The sequence below is a fragment of the Ovis aries genome, chromosome 18, assembly GCF_016772045.2.
Source record: "Ovis aries strain OAR_USU_Benz2616 breed Rambouillet chromosome 18, ARS-UI_Ramb_v3.0, whole genome shotgun sequence".
NCBI lineage: Eukaryota > Metazoa > Chordata > Mammalia > Artiodactyla > Bovidae > Ovis > Ovis aries.
This window is the reverse complement of record NC_056071.1, coordinates 27,851,380-27,867,751: the sequence shown is the minus strand read 5'-3', so window position 1 is coordinate 27,867,751 and position 16,372 is coordinate 27,851,380. Positions and strand designations below refer to the sequence as shown.

The window sequence follows — 16,372 nt, the reverse complement described above, 5'->3', positions numbered from 1 at the left end:
GAGGTGGGAAACTTCATGGGAGCTTTGGGTTGGGGATGCCAGCTGGGCTGGCTATCACTCTGGAAAGCAGGAAAACAGGGGACACCATAGAGCCATCCTGCAAGCTGTCTGACAAGCAGGAAGCACACTGGCTGCAGCCACAAGCATCCTTTATCACACCAGCCCTCATCTGCTTTTAAGAATCGCAGGGAAGTTTGCCAAGGGGGAGGCTGGGGTTAGCACACGCAAGCTTTTATAAACAACAAGGTCCTACTTTATAGCATGGAAAAATATATTCAATATCTTGTGATATACTGTAATGGAATAGAATATAAAAAAGAATGCATATACATGTATAACTGAATCACTTTGCTGTACAGCAGTAATTAACACAACATTGTAAATCAACTATACTTCAATAGAAAAAAAGAAAGCACTGTGGGGAAGAAAATGAGACAAGTAAAACGTACAGAGGAAGCGTTTTGAAGATAATCTAGTAGCTAGAAGTACTCTCCAGAAGCAATCTAATCCATGTCCACATGTAGCTTGGAAATCACATGTATATTCACAAGCTATTTCCCTGGTAAAATTTCTAAAACATTCTTAAGGAAGATTCCACGGCCAGAAAATAAAACCATAGGGACTGAATAAAACCAGAGTGACTAAATCGAAACAGAAAGAAATCTAATAACCTTCAGACAAGAAGTCCAATTAATTATCTGTAACTGAAAGGCAAACAGACAGCAGGCCAGGGAGGTCCAGGCCTGCAGCAGGGAGGAAGGGAGTGTGACTGAGAGTGTGAGGAGTAACCAGAACAGGGGGTGAAGTCACCTCGTGGGAACACTGTTCGCTGGTGGATGCTTCCTGCCATGAGTTTGCTTCTCTGCGCAACCTTCTAAGTGTAGGGACCTAGATTATGAGCACTCAGACTAGGGCTCTGCCCTGTCATTAATGTTCATCAGCCTTTTGGCCAAAGGTCCGAATCAGCTTTCACGGGTCACAGATGAACTCAGGGTTGGAGCAGCACTCACTGGGCATCAACCATCCTTCCTGCCTCTGTAATCATTCCCAGTGAGCACCAACCGTGGCTCCAGCCCCACTGGACACCGCTCGCAGGACTTACTCCTGTCACCAGCGTTAAACACGAGGGCACTGAGGGTTGTGAAGTGAAGCATTTGCCCAGGTCGTCTGGTCAGCATGTGACAGAGACAAGGGGCACACCTATACAGTCTCATTTCAGAGTTTCTCTTGACTACCCAGATACTCTCTTGTGTGATCTCACAGACGTGGAAGAAGTAAAAAAGGGAGGACTACGTTACAGGGAAGGAAGTCTGACGCGCAGATTGAATGATTAGTGAAAAATCATAATATGACCAGCAATGGGTGCCAAAATCATTGGTGAAAATTATCTGGGAAAGAGAATATTTCTATGATCTCAAACCTCACCCCACAGATTACTTATTAATAGAAGAAACAAATAAGGTAACATCATAAAGGAGAGCTCTGGCAGAAACCACCTTGGCCAGCTGAACTCGTCACTGCCAATACTAGGTCATGATGATGTAAATGCGAGGCAAATACACGAGATGTCTACCTGCAGCTAAGGACGAAAGAAACAGTCAGACAACTCCCATGAGATACTCTACAAAACAAAAGGCTTAGATTCTTTACAAATATGTGAACATTGCAGAAGACAAAAACAAAAACAGGGTTGTCCCTAGAACCCCAAGATTAAACCAGTCAATCCTAAAGGAAATCAACCATGAATATTCACTGCGGGGACTGATGCTGAAGCTAAAGTTCCAATACTCTGGCTACCTGATATGAAGAGCCGACTCAATGGAAAAGACTCAAGATGTTTGGAAAGATTGAAGGCAGGAGAAGGGGGAAACAGAGGATGAGACGGTTGGATGGCATCACCAACAATAGGTATGAGTTTGAGCAAACTTCAAGAGATGGTGAAGGACAGGGAAGCCTGGCGTGTTGCAGTCCATGGGGTCGCAAAGAGTTGGGCACAGCTTACTAACAACAAAGAGATATAACTGGACTCAGTGAATGACATTTAATCAAATACTAAATAAGGAAAGACAGTTATAACGGATATCTGGGGGCAACCTGGGGTATTTGAGAAGGAAATGGCAGCCCACTCCAGTGTTCTTGCTTGGAGAATCCCAGGGACTGGGGAGTCTGGTGGGCTGCCATCTATGGGGTTGCACAGAGTCGGACACGACTGAAGTGACTTAGCAGTAGCAGCAGCAGCAGGGGTATTTGAATTGGAACTATATATTGGAAAACACTGCTTTATCAATGTTGACTTCCACAGTGATAATGGTATTATAGGACAGTTTTGAAGAAGATAGTCTATGAATTTAAGAGATATATGCAAAGTATGTCATGATGTCTACAGCTTATGTACAAATGATTCAGAGAAAAAACTGAACATGCATCCATAACACACACACATCCATATTTACAATCCCTCCGTGTGTGTATGTTATCTGAGTGTGTACTTGGGTAAACATCTAGTAAATCTGAGTGAAGAACACAGGTGTTCACTGCCCTCTTTTTCCATTTTCCTAAGAGTCTGGAGTTTATCAAAAGGAAAAGTAGGCAAAAGAGTAAACGAAGAAATTTGTTTGAAGAGTCATAAGGTAAAAGAATTGCTACTCTCTGATATCAACTAGATAAAAATTCTATTTCTGGACAAGCACTAAGAAGAACATTAAAAATAAAAGCAATTAATATGGTAATATAAGACTTTAGTCTTTTGCCTAAGTTACCCTTCTAATATTTTAAAAATCAATCATGATACCTACAGATGGCAACAGAGTTGCTTAATAAATTCTGCACTAGTATAAATCAAATTACCTCCTGGTTATTCACTACAGCCATGTTCTTTAGAAGGGTGATGTTTACTATTCTAAATACAAATCTTAATGCAACATGAAATCCATTTCATAATTTCCTCTCAATGGACTTCAGCAAGTAAATTAATGCACTCTTGCTCCCTGGCTTTAAACCTGATTTTCAGGTCCTCTGTTCCCAGGACCACAACAAGCTCTCTTGTTGGAGATGTTGATTGCACTTGCCCCACCCCAGCATAGTCACGACAGACCCCATGAACATGGAACTCACTTTTCAGACACTGCAATTCACTGGAGGTGGGTGGCAGTCAGGCACCTGGAGCAACGTGGCACTGTCTCTGCTGAAAATGGCCCATTGTTGCCCCAGTGGATGGCGTGGGACCACAGCCCCTGAGAACTCTGAAAAAGATAATAATGAAAGAAAACATTTACATTTCATCAGAAGTAAGAACTTAAAACTTTTATATTTCAAATTTTAAAATGATTTAAAATATTTGGTATGCTATGAACTTGAAATGGTCTTTAAAAATTGTTTAAATAAGCTTTATTGACAAATAGGTTACACATAATAAAATACATGTATTTTAAGTATACGAAAGTATGAACATGAAAGTCACTCAGTCATGTCTGACTCTTTGTGACTGTAAGTCCATGGAATTCTCCAGGCCAGAATACTGGAGTGGGTAGCTGTTCCCTTCTCCAGGGGATCTTTCCAACCCAGGGATTGAACCTAGGTCTCTTGCGTTGCAGGTGGATTCTTTACCAGCTGAGCCACAAGGGGGTCTCCTGCATTACAGGTGGACCAACTGAGCTATCAGGGAAGCCCCTTAAGTACATAGATTTTGACAAAATGTTTACACCTGTGTAACCACCACTGTACTCAAGATACAGAGTTTGACCTTGAAATGGTCTTGACAGTGAACCCCATGCCCCTGCATCTCCCTCCCTCACACACCATCCCACCCTTTAATTTTTAAATAAATGAAGGCATTGAGAGTTAGTTCGGGATAAAAGGAAAAGTCTCCTAAGTGAGTGTCAACTCAAGGAAGTGACTGTGAGGTCAGAGTCATGAGAAGTCCACGGGCTATGCTGATGCTCCAGGATAGGTGCACAGAGAGGCTCACAGACAGAAGCTCAACTTCTGACATCCCATGAGAACCTCAGGTGGCACAGACCACTGGGAATCACAAAGTTAGAAAGCTATTCATCATCATCCTTGCCAGGGTATGGTGTGGTCCTCAGGAAATTCAAGAGGTCAGGCTGATGACCACTCCTTGTTCCTGGTGGAGTTCACCAGGGCAGGGGGGCAGAGTGTCACCAACAGCATCTTGAGTCAGGAGGGTTCCTGTGGACCACACCTCAGTCCAGGTGAGTGCAGGGTGCTCCCCAGCAGTGTTGGGGGGGGGCAAATAACATGAGTGGCATGCTGACTCCTGAGATCTACTTGCTTATCTGTGATATGGGCTTTTCTGGCAGGCATCAGAACCCCAGGACACTCATAAGCTAGGAGGGCCATGACTGCACAGGTGAGGGGAAGGAGCTGGGTCACACCCTACACACAGTACCAGGACCCCGCTCTCTTCCATGTTAACACACAGGTTCTGGGTGAAGTCTGAGGATCTCTCCTGCATCCAGAGACTGCCTCTCAGGGGGTGCACCCACAGCCTGGGTATGGCCAGTCCAGTCTCTGTAGATCCTGAGCACCCTGAGGCTCCAGAACCCAGGCTGGTTTCCCCTTTGACCTCTATACCCACATGGGTAAATCACATATCCTCATAAACCTAACTGAATTTTTAAATAGACATTGGAAGACACTAAATTCAAAAGAATGAGAATCCATAGCCAAAATCAATTTTGATAAGAACAAAGTTCTCACACTATTGGGAAAACTTGGATATCCACATACAAAAAAATGAAGCTGGGCCCTTACCTTACACCATACCTTAAAGCATTAGTCGCTCAGTTGTGTCTGACTCTTGGCAACCCCACAGACAGTAGCCCACCAGGCTCCCCCGTCCATGGAATTCTCCTGGCAAGAATACTGGAGTGGGTTGCCATGCCCTTCTCCAAATACTTCAAAGTTACTTTAAAATGGATCAAAAACCTGTATTTAAGGGCTAAAAGTATACTTTTAGAGGAAAATCTTCATGATCTTGGATTTGGCAATGATAACTTGGATATGTTACAAATAGCACAAGCAACAAAAAATTTAAACTTCATTAAAAACTTCTGCACATCAAATGACACAGAATGAAAAGGCAACCTATGGGATAGGAGAAAAAATTTGCTAACCATATAGCTGATAAGTGATCGATTAATATCCAGAATATATAAAGAATGCCTACAACTCAAGAGAAAACCCAAACAACTCAGTTTAAAAATAAAGAACTTTAATACCCATTTGTTCAAATAAGATATACAAATGGCCAATAATCACATGAAAAGGTACTCGACATCAGTAATCAGTAGAAAAATGCAAACCAAAACCACAGTGAGATACCATTTCACAGCCATTAGGAGGGAAAAAACAAACAAACAAACAAGAAAACTGGAACCCTTTTGCATTGCTGGTGGGAATGTAAAATGGTACAGCTTCTATAGAAAACTTCTATAGAAAACTCTGTAATCAAGATGAGGAACCACAAAAAATTAAACAAAGAATTACCATATGATACAGCAATTCTAGTTCTGGCTAGAGCTGAGATTTGAATAGACATTTGTACAGTCTTGTTGATCAGAATTATTCACAATAGCCAAAAGGTGGAAGTAACTCAAGTCCCCATCAATGAATGAACAGATTAAAAAAATGAGGTCTAGCCATACAATGAAGTATGATTCAGTTTTTAAAAAGGAAGGAAGTTAATTTAAGTGATATCATATGATATTTACCTTTCTCTGTCGGACAATCCCTAGGTCCATTCATGTTGCTGCAAATGGCATTATTTCATTTCTTGCATGGGTGAGTAATCCTCCACTGTATACATGAACCACATTTCCTTTATCCATTCCTCTGCTGATAGGCATTTCGTTTGCTTCCATGTCCTGGCTATTGTAAACAGTGCCGCAGTGAACACTGGGGTGTGTGTATCTTTTTGAATCGTGTTTTTCTCTGAATATATGCCCACGACTGGGGTTTGCTGGATCATATGGTAGCTCTATTTTTAGGTTTTTAAAATTTTATTTTTAATTGGATGATAATTGCTTATAATATTGTGATGGTTTCTGCCTACGTCATCATGAGTCAGCCATAGATATACATATGTCCCCTTCCTCTTTAACCTCCTTCCCCATCCCACCCCTCTAGGTTGTCACAGAGGCTTTGGGTTCCCTGAATCATACAGCAAATTCCCACTGGCCATCTACTTTACATACAGTAATATATATGTTTCAATGTTACTCTCTCAAATTATCCCACTCTCTCCTTCCCACACTGTGTCCAAAATCTGTCCTTTATGTCTCCATCTCTTTTGCTGTCCTGCAAATAGGATTATCAGTACCATCTTTCTAGATTCCATATATATACGTTAATATATTAATACAATATTTGTCTTTCTCTTTATGACTTATATCACTCTGTATAATAGGCTCTAGGTTCATTCACCTCATCCACCTCATAGAATTGACTCAAATATGTTTCCTTTTTATAGCTGAGTAATATTCTATCATGCATATGTACCAAAACTTGTTTATCCATTCATCTGTCAATAGACATCTACGTTGCTTTTATGTCCTGGCTTTTGTAAACAGTGCTGCAATGAACACTGGGGTACATGTGTCTTTTTAAATTATGGTTTCCTCTGGATATATGCCCAGTAGTGGGATTTCTGGATCATGTGGTAGTTTTATGGGGCTTTCCAGGTAGCACTAGTGGTAAACAACCTGCCTGCCAACGCAGGAGACATAAGAGATGTGAGTTCGATCTCTGGGTTGGAAGATGCCCTGGAGGAGGGCACGGCAACCCACTCCAGTATTCTTGCCTGGAGAATCCCATGGACAGAGGAGCCTGGCGGGCTACAGTCCATAGAGTCACAAGGAGTGGGACATGACTGAAACATCTTAGCATGCACGCATGCATGGGAGTTTTATTTGTAGTTTTTTAAGGAACCTTTATACTATTCTCCATAATGGCTGTACCAATTTACATTACCATCAACAGTGCAAGAGGGTTCCCTTTCCTCCACACCCTCTCCAGCATTTATATTGTTTATAGATTTGTTGATGGCCATTCTGATCGGTGTGAGATAATACCTCATTGTAGTTTTGATTTGAATTTCTCTAATAAATTGAGGGTCTTTTCATGTGCTTGTTAGTCATTTGTATGTCTTCTCTGGAGAAATGTCTACATCACCCAAGATGCAGAAAACAAACTAGGGGGCAAGGAAGGAGGGATAAATTGGAAGGTTGGAATTGAATGTATACAGTTCAGTTCAGTTCAGTTCAGTCACACAGCCGTGTCTGACTCTTTGCGACCCCATGAATTGAAGCATCCCAGGCCTCCCTGTCCATCACCAACTCCCGGAGTTCACTCAAACCCACGTCCATCGAGTCAGTGATGCCATCCAGCCATCTCATCCTCTGTCGTCCCCTTCTCCTCCTGCCCCCAATCCCTCCCAGCATCAGAGCCTTTTCCAATGAGTCAACTCTTTTGCATGAGGCGGCCAAAGTACTGGAGTTTCAGCTTTAGCATCATTCCTTCCAAAGAACACCCAGGACTGATCTCCTTTAGAATGTACGTATACACATTACTATAAATAAAATGGAAACTAGTAAGGAGCTACTGTATAGCACAGGGAACTCCACACAGTGCTCTGAAAGGGCCTATATGGGAAGAGAACCTAAAGAGTGGATATATGTGTGCGTATCACTGCTTCACTTTGCTGTGCACCTGAAACCGACACAGCGCTGTAAATCAACTATATTCCAATTAAACTTTTTTTTTAAAGGAAGGAAATTCTTACACTCATTATAACATGTAGGAACCTTGAGGACATTATAAATGAAATAAGCTAGTAATTAAAGGGCAGGCACTATATGATTCCACTTATATGAAGTATCCAGAATAGTTAAATTCTTAGGGGCAGAAAGTAGAATGGAAGTTCTTAGGGTCTGGGAGATGAGGAATTGAGTTAGGATTTAATGAATAAAGAGTTATTACAATGAGGGAAAAAGTCCTAGGAAGGGATGGTGGTGATGGTTGAATAACAATGTAAATGTACCTAATACTACTGAATGGACACTTACGGTACATTTATCTTATGCACGAAAGTGTTAGTCACTCAGTCGTTTCTGACTCTTTGTGACCCCACAGACTGTAACCTCCGTTTGTGGAATTCTCCAGGTAAGAACACTGGAGTGGGTAACCATTCCCTTCTCCAGAGAATCTTCCTGACTCAGCAATCAAACCTGGGTCTCCCATAGGGCAGACAGATTCTTTACCACCTGAGCTACCAGGGAAAGCCCCATGTTATGTATATTTTCCCATAATAAAATATTTTCAAAATAAACAAACACCCAAAAGAATGAGAATCAAATTAAAGATTTTTCCATTGGGCACACAGCATTCAAAGAGAAATATTTTAAGACAAGAGGTGAAGGGAGTAGAATTTGGAACCTAGGACTATATGGATAGACAAATTATCTTTCAAGAAAAAGATGATGTATGTTTACAGACATACAGAGGCTCAGAAGGTTCACTGCCCACAGACTCTTGAAAATATTTACAGAAAAAATACTCAAATAAAAAGAAAAATAAATCCAATGGGAAAAGGTAAGACACAAGAAATAATTATTAGTTAAAAGAAATGATAATATAGTATTTTTTGGATTATTAATCAACTGATTGCTACTAAAACTAAAGGTTAAAAATAAAAGGGCAAAATGAGCTATCTTAGTCCAAAATTAAAAAAGGAAATCCTAAATTAATATTAACTGACAACAAAATAAGTTCAACGTGTAAACCTTATAAATTCACCACATTATAACTTAAAGAGGAAAATCAGATGACCAATTCAAAAGACATACACTGATATAATTCAACATCCATTCACAATAAAAGAATCTGTAGCAACGTAGAAATAGACACTCTTTAACCTGATATAGGATATCTTCTAAAAGATGACAGGAAATATTACACTTCATGGTGAGATGCTGTATGATGTTGAATGCCCTTCCTTGAAGATCATGAGTAAGATATGGTCACACAGTCACCATTGTGCTCTGCTGTGCTTAGTCGCTCAGTTGTGTCCGACTCCTTGCGACCCCATGGACTGCAGCCCGCCAGACTCCTCTGTCCATGGGGATTCTCCAGGCAGGGATACTGGAGTGGGTTGCTGTGCTGTCTTCCAGGGAATCTTCCCAACCCAGGGATTGAGCCCAGGTCTCCCACACTGCAGGCGGATTCTTTACCATCTGAGTCACTAGCGAAGCCCAATACTAGAGTGGGTAGCCTATCCCTTCTCTAGGGGATCTTTCTGACCCAGGACTCCAACTGGGATCTCCTGCATTACAGGTGGATTCTTTACCAGCTGAGCTAACAGGGAAGCACACTGTCACCACTGTAGGTCACCAATCTCCTGGAAGTCTTAGCCAGAGCACTAAGGACGCATAAATAAGTTAATTAAAGTGAAAAGTATGACAAGTTTAAAAGAAAGGAGAAACCTGCCTTATTTGTGGAAAATACGGCTTAATACATAAAACATAATCTTGCTGATAAATTATTAGAATAAAAGCTTTCAGATACAAAATGAACATATAAAATCAATTCTGTGTGTATGAACCAGAAAGATTTAGAAAATCAAGTAAAAAATGCCATATACAATAGCATCAATATGAAATATACAGGAATGAATCTAACAAAAAGTGTACAGAAACCTCATGGAGATAAAATAGGTCTGAATAAGCGGAGATATAGATGAGGAGACATTACACTTCTAAAGGTTCACACACATGCCCTTTAAGATAACTGCATTAATATCTTAAAGGACATGTGTGTGTCGGGTGGATGGGTGTGATGTGTACATGAGTACAACTGGCAAATTAATTCCAAAGTATATTTAGAAGCCCAAAGTTCAATGCACATTGAAGATAAAGGATGAGATGGAGAAAGGCCCTGTGAGGTAACCAGACTCATCACAAAATGACAGAAATGCAGACACTCTATCATTACAGTATAGGGATAGACACGTAGGGAAGTGGCCCAGGATAGAAAACCTAAAAAAGGATCACATATATATATATATATGGACATTTGATACATGACAGATGATTTTCGAGAGCAGTTGGAAAAGAACAGACTTTGCTCCATACAATGCTAACACAAGTGATCATGCAAATTGAAATAATGAAATTGGACCCCACCATACCAAGAATAAATTTCTAAATTAAGGCTAAACTATACAAATTATAGAAGAGAATATGGGAAATTTCTTATGACTCTGAAGTAAGGAAGAATTTAAGTAAGACAAAATAAGAGCATAAATATGGCTAAAATAAATTATAAACTGCTTTGCATAAAAGTATTAAAACTGTTAAGAAAGTGAGTGGACAGACCACATGATGTGAGGAGATACTTACCAGACATATCACTGATTAAGAAATGCTACTCAGACAATTTAAAGTACTCCTAAGATTTACTTAAAAAAAAAAAGAAAAAGAGAACCCAAACAAACAAATGGGCCATTGAAATAAGCAGAAATTTTGTAGAAATTGTGCAGAAATGCAAGAACAAAAAAGTAAGAGACATAGAAAAAATTCATGTCAGAAAGAAATTCTGACCATCTAATTTTTATGAAAATAAATGGAAAATAAGATCTCAAAGAGATAATATTTTATACCTGCCAGACTGGCAAAACAATTTAAAGAAGCAAAGCCATATATGGACAAGGATACAGAGAAAATCCTATGGACCCTTCTTTGGATGCTGGTCAATGGCAAAGGCAGTGCAGTTGTTTGGGAACACTGCATGTCCTGACCTAGATGAAAGGCACCGGCCTCCCGGGAACTCTCCCACATCCTTTGGGCCTCACACACGTGTGCACCTGAGAGCACACTCAAGCTCCTAGGAGCACAGAAACCACCAGCTGCTCAACTGCAGAATGGAATCCAAATTTCAGGCAAAATGAGTGCATGATGGCTACAGACATCAACATGGCTGGATAGATAAACTATACTAAGGGGAAGAATCAAGCCACAGAAGAATGCACAAAATCCACTTATATAAAGTGCACATAGCAGGCTGATCCAGGCAGTTTAGCTTGGGAATCTAAACACTCCTGGACTTGGGATGGTTCTAAAATACTTACATATTTTTCAACTTTAGGGTGGTGTGACATTTATGTGCATTAAAGTAGAAACTGTACTTTAAAAATCTTTAAAATTTTTAGCTTATATTGAAGTATAGTTGATTAACAATGCTATGTTAGTTTCAGGTGTACAGCAGAATGATTCAGTCATGCATATATATGTATCTATTCTTTTCTAAATTGCTTTCCCATTTAGCTTATTATATAGAGTGTTGGGCAGAGTTCCCTGTGCTATACAGTAGGTCCTTATTGGTAATCTATTTTAAATATACCAGGGTGCACATGTTTCGGCTATTGTAAACCACACTGCAGTGAACACTGGGGAATATGGATCCTTTTGAACCATGTTTTTATCCAGACATATGCACAGGAGTAGGACTGAAGGATGATATGGTAGCTCTTGAATTTGGATCTTTTCCTGGGCAAGTGATAAACCATATAACCTGTTCTGGAGATGCTGGGCATTGGCAGTGAGCCACCCCACCATGAGGGTAAACAATCAATACACTTACAACCAGCCTGGACCCTGTAAGTACAGTATTCAACAGATCACATGAGATATTCAACATTTCATTATAAAACAGTCTTTGTGCTAGATGATTTCACCCAACTACTTCCCTGGTGGCTCAGAGGTTAAAGTGCCTGCCTCCAATGCGGGAGACCTGGGTTCGATCCCTGGGTTGGGAAGATCCCCTGGAGAAGGAAATGGTAACCCACTCCAGTATTCTTGCCTGGAAAATCCCATGGACGGAGAAGCCTGGTAGGCTGCAGTCCATGGGGCTGCAAAGAGTCGGGCACGACTGAGTGACTTCACTATAGGCTAATACAGGTGTTTTGAGTGGGTTTGAAGGAAGCTGGGCTAAACTATGATGTTTGGTAGGTTTTATGTATTAAGTGCATTTTGACTTGGGATATTTTCCATTTACAATGGCTTTATCAGGATGCTGAGGGAGACCTGAGTAAACATGGATGATTTAGGACAGTGGTGACCTCTGTGGGCGGGGGAGTGGGCACATCCATGAATTCTGGGTACAATCATGTCCCTCCTGTGTGACAGGTGCGTGGCTGTGTAGTTTATCCTTTAAACCATTCACACAGTTTTCAAAGCACTTTTTTTTGGTCCACATGTTATTGCTTTAAAAAAAAAAAAGGAACAAAAAGAGAAATATGCAGAGTAAAATATCCTAAAAAGTCCTTATGAAAAAGTCTAATTATAAAGGTACAGAAATCATCCAGGAAACCTATAAAACTCCACTATAAAACAGGAGTTGAACACTGAATAAAGGGAGAATATTTCCTGGACAAGCAGACAATATTGTAATATTAATTCACTTGTAATTAATCTATTAAAACCAGTAAAATCTCAACAAATTTCCAGCAATCTTAAAAAGCCATTTCAAAGATTCCTAGAGAAGGAATGTCAAGGCCAGGTGAAAGAAGGCTAGTTGTACCAAATTTAAATTTTACTGGCTTGCTTTGGGATGTGAACTTTTTACTGTAAAACACCACTGGTCTGGACAAACAACCAATTTGTTTCTCAATACATTTGGCCCCAAGACCGAAGGGGAAATAACCAGGTACTAAACTGAGTTACAGACGTAGACCTGCTAGTGGACAGTCTGGGCACAGCTCTGGGAGCCCCAGCACTGGGTCCTGGGCCCACAGGAGCCCGAGCCAGGCGTGGAGGCAGGAGGGCAGGGACCCACAGAGGTGGGACTACATGGGGCTGATGAATTCTGCTCTCAAGCCAGGGAAACCAGAGAGAGGAGACTTTGCCTGTGGTGTTAGGGGAGGTAAAAAGTCTCCCACGGTAATACTGCAGAATCAGGGATTCAAACTATTATATATGGAATGGATAAACAAGAAGGTCCTACTTATAGCACAGGGAACTATATTCAATATCCTGTGATAAACTGTAATGGAAAAGAAATATATATATATATATATATATGTATAACTGAATCACTCCACTGTAATGTAATACAACCTTGTAAATCAACTCCACTTCAATAAAAGAAATTAAGTATTTTCAGAATCAGGGGATCTTTCTCTCCCAGATTCATCGCCCACTTCATGCTAGTGGATGCCACAGAAACTCTAGCAAAGCTGATAATGATCATGATTTTTCACTGCAACTCCTATTTACTGAGCACGTACTACACACAATGTAATAGGCTGAATGTGTTACAGGATTTCCTTTAATCCCACAAGAACACTGAAAGGGAGGGCTCCCGTCCTGGCTCAAATGTCTGTTCTCAAACTTCTCTGAGCCTCCCAACATCTCCTGTTCAGGGCTCCCAGCCTGTGCTCCTGGGATGCCTAGCTCACTTGTAAAAATACAGGGTTCCCCTCCACACATAACCTTCACCCACTGGCTTTATTTCTTAGGCTTTTTAGAGTTTTAAAAGGAAAGTGAATTTCTATGAAATGGGCTTTAATTCACACACCAACCACTCAGATCTTTTGTCACTCAGGAAGGCAAAGTATGGAGACCTTGATCCTCCTGGGATGCAGTTTGATTTACAGTTATCAAAGGGAATCAACACTTGCAGCATGTCCTGGCTGAACTTTCAAGACATTTAAATTCAGGATAAGTCTGTAACAACTTCTGGAAATAAAAGTGAGATTCTCTTTTTGTACCGGAAGATACTGCAAGCACAGAATATGTTTGCAATAAATTATGTAAAGTTTTGGGAGGCTGAAGTGCTTTTCAAAATCCAAGTTCCTCTAGAGAGAAGTGCAAGAAAATTGCAGTGATTTAAAAACAAGTTTAGATCAACAGTACAGTGAGGGGAGAGAAAGGTTATCAACCAAAAGGAAGGATGCTGAAGCTTTGTGTGCACTTTAGTTCTGGAAGACATGTTTCTGAAATCAAATAGCCATTTTAGAGCCATACTGCTGTCTTGAAAGGCAGGATGTGGCTGGCTTGGACATGGTGATGGTGACACCCTGGAAAGCCATTTCCACTCCATTTCATCTATTACCATGGTTGGCTGGTCCAAGGGTCCCTGGTGGAGACTGATGGGGAGGGGCCTCTGAAAATACTCTGGGGACAGAAGGGAATGCATGGCTGTAAAGTGACATTATTCTAAAGTAAAATATATATGCATAGAGAGGGGCTAAAGATGAAAGAAGACCAGGCATGCTCCCAGGCCTGACTGCTGGCAAAAAGCAGGTAAAAATGAGTTGTGGTCACCCAGTAGGGCAGCCAGCCTGGCAGGTGCCCAGAGGCTGCCTGAGAGACTCCAGGTGGTCACAGGCAGGTCACCACTCATAGGGGCTCTCTCTGGCCTTCCCTGGCGTGGCTTCTTCCCTCAGACCACCCAGATCCTGCTGCCTCCCACCCTACTTAGGTTTCACTGTTTTTTTCCATTGGCTTCCCTTCTGCTTATCCCAATGTCCTTCAAGTTCCTTATCCTGAAAGAAATCTTTGCAGATCTCTCAACCAGCAAACTTTCACTGAGCACCTCCTTTGTCAGGAGTTGCAGGAGGTGGGGTACAAGTAAAGCAATTGGTGTTTGCCCTGAAGACCTGCAGTCTTGAAACAGGAGAAGGGCTAGGAGTGCAGGGCCAGCAGGGCAGTTTGCTCCCTGCTGAGCCTCAGCGGCCGGAGAAGAGCGAGGAAATGCTGGGCTTGGAAATTCACCCTGAGCAATTCCCAGGCAGGGAAGTGGCATTTGTTGAGTGACTGCTCTGTGTACCTGGACCAGGTGTTTGTGACTTTCTCAGGGAATTCTCATGACTGCAGCTAAGGAGAGTGCTGGGGTAGTGGGAGGACACAGACCTGTCCTTCCAGTGCCAGAATTCCAGTGAATTCTCAGCAGGGCAAGGAATTCTTTGCAGACTGCAGCTGCAAAGATGATGCCCTGCACGTGGAGACTGCAGAAGGATCCGGTGCATCTTTAGTGTGCAGTGTGTGGGGGGTGGGGAGGTAGGATGGGGGCTTCTCTGTAGTGGGGACAGTGCTGGGTGCTTTGAGACCACACAGGATGTTGAGAATGCAGGCAGCACATGAGTAGTGGCACAGTCCTGGCAAGTCACATGCAGAGTTTGCCATTGGTGGCATCACCAGGGAGGGAAGGGAGCCCTGGTCTGCTTCCCAGGGTCTGAAATCTCCATGCCCTTCTCTAAGGCAGAATCCAAACCTCAGAAAGTGAGGCTGTGCGCCTGCACTGTGGCTGCTGGCTCACCCACTCACGGGTCACATGTCCTTGGTACCATCTGGGTGTGGGAGCCACATGCCTGCTGGGAGAGCTGGCCAGGCAGCTCCATAAGAGGCAGAGAACTCAAGGAGGAGAGAGCCAAGCGGCTCAGCAGGATGGTTCCAACAGAGCTGCTGGCCCAAGGAGTGTCCACCACCTGGAGGACACAGGATATGAGAGGATGATGGAGAGTTGGGGGCAGCAGCCTCTGCGGCCTGGAAGGCTGGATGTCCTGGTGACTGGGCCAACTCAGAAAGCTTGGGGCCAGGCTGCAATCCTGACAGTGAAGGCAGCAGAGAGAGGAGGAGAGAAATGAGCGGGAAGAGGCAGTCTGTCTAGATGCTGGTGAGAGGGGCAGGGGAGGCGCTGGGATTCCATCACAGGGCATGGGGATCTGGGGGGACTGTTCACTCCTCTTCTGGACAGCTGTGATTTCTAAGATTGTAATGACATTTCCTAGCCCTCCCTACCCTTTATGCCCTCCAGCCCCTGAATGTTTCCTCTTCCTGGGTCCGGGAGCAGGACCAGGCATCTGGGCCAGGAGGAGGGGTCCCTTTCCCATCTTCTCTCCACTCCAACCTCTGCTCAGATGGAGGGTATATGAGCAGTGTACTAACTAGGCTCTATGCAAATCAAGAGTTGAGGACCCTGGTTGTAGGAGATTCTCAGCATGCAAGCCCCTTCTCTTCAGAGAGTTCAAAATCACCTCCTGCATCCATAGAAGCTGCTGGGTCTGACACCCCTCATCAGACTGTGGGTCAGTGATAAATGTACTTGTGAAAACACAGGCAATGTTCGTAACACAGCACAACCCCACCGGATGTGCTGAGCTCAGGCTATGGGAGTATCTCTGACCAGGGGTGTGAAGTTTGACTGTGGTCCAAGTGGCACTAACTGGGCAGTGGACTAGGTCAGGTCAGGATGGGGTCAGGTGAACCTGGGAGCTGGGGGAGGCAGATGGCCAGGTCTGAGTGGACAGGGTTGATCTCTGCCCCTGGAAGAGAAGGTCCACTCATGGGCAGGATGC

General features: G+C 42.6%; 1 protein-coding gene across 2 annotated transcripts in view; it reads right to left on the bottom strand.

Moving 5' to 3' along the window:
* OTUD7A (OTU deubiquitinase 7A) overlaps positions 1-16,372 on the bottom strand; it is a 388,394-nt gene that overhangs the window by 196,473 nt on the left and 175,549 nt on the right. For both annotated transcript variants that reach the window (XM_060401687.1, XM_042235175.2), the window contains exon 2: positions 3,115-3,242. The gene's annotated coding sequence lies outside the window, so the exon portion shown is untranslated. The remainder of the gene's footprint in view (positions 1-3,114; positions 3,243-16,372) is intronic.